Below are 1,272 nucleotides of genomic sequence, written 5' to 3' on the forward strand. Positions count from 1 at the left end.
GCTGAGTGCAGAAGAATTGATGCTTTTGAACTGTGGTGTTGGAGAAGACTCTTGAGAGTCCCTTGGACAGCAAGGAGACCCAACCAGTCCATCCTAAAGGAAATCAGCCCTGAATGTTCATTGAAAGGACTGATGCTGAAGCTGAAACTCCAAACCTTTGGCTATCTGATGTGAAGAGCTAACTCTGAAAAGACCCTGATGTTGGGAAACATTGAGGGCAGGAGGAGAAGGGGACAATAGAGGATGAGATGGTTGGATGGCATCAGCAACTCAATGGACATGAGTTTGGGTAGGCTCCAGGAGTTTGTGATGGACAGGGAGGCCTAGCGTGCTGCAGTTCATGAGGTCTCAAAGAGGTGGACACGACTGAGTGACTGCACTGAACTGAACTGAAGCCATGCAAAGATTCATTACTGGTTTCTTTGACAACGGCCAGCCAGCTGTAGCCCATTTGGACGCTATGTGTATATAGGATCTGAAACATTTATTCTGTTATGTTACTTCTAGTATTATTTTCCCATCTCTTAGATCAAATATTGGAGCTGTGGCCCCAACCCTTGGACACGGTTCTATATCTTGAGGAGGCTAGTTCTTGTAGACTGCAAACAGCTCAACCATCATGGGGAGCTGACCAGTGTGTTCTGCCCAGGACGGTGGGAATGCCAGTCCTCGGAAATCCTAGCATCCACCGGCGTTGGAAACGTACGAGGCGGGAAGACCATCTTTAAATGCTATGAAGACACACAACTTCCTGACTGAGCTGTCAATCATCTGGTACCTGTGAACACTGCCCTGGGTCATGTCCTATGAATTGACCAAGGCTCAGGGGCTGCTCCACCTTGGATTCCCAGTGACCCAAAGGTCAAGAAGTATCCATCCTTCAGCTCAACTGCATAAGTGCTGGTGTTGTCAGAATTCACATTTTTTCTCAGCTGTGGCCCATGGCTTCTTACCCTTCCTGTCTATGAAGCTCAGAGACTGGAATTCAGGTTCCCATCCTGTTATGAATGAGATGCTCTCTAGGGACGTTTTTCTTGACCAGACTGCCCCCTCCCACTGCAGTATGAGAATCAGAACCCTTTCCCCTGACCCTTGATTGCTCAGTCCTTTTTCTCCTTCTCCCCTGGACACTTCTAGGACATCTCTATTTACTCCATCATTGTCTCTGGTGGGACAGCTAACCTATTCGAGGCATATGTTTCTGATGGTTAAGTTTAATATGCATTTCTGTGTGTTAGACAATGGGGGCTTTAGGAACAAACACACCTAAGT

The sequence above is a fragment of the Bison bison genome, unplaced genomic scaffold (genome assembly GCF_000754665.1).
Source record: "Bison bison bison isolate TAMUID 2011002044 unplaced genomic scaffold, Bison_UMD1.0 scf7180017859413, whole genome shotgun sequence".
NCBI classification, from domain to species: Eukaryota; Metazoa; Chordata; class Mammalia; order Artiodactyla; family Bovidae; genus Bison; species Bison bison.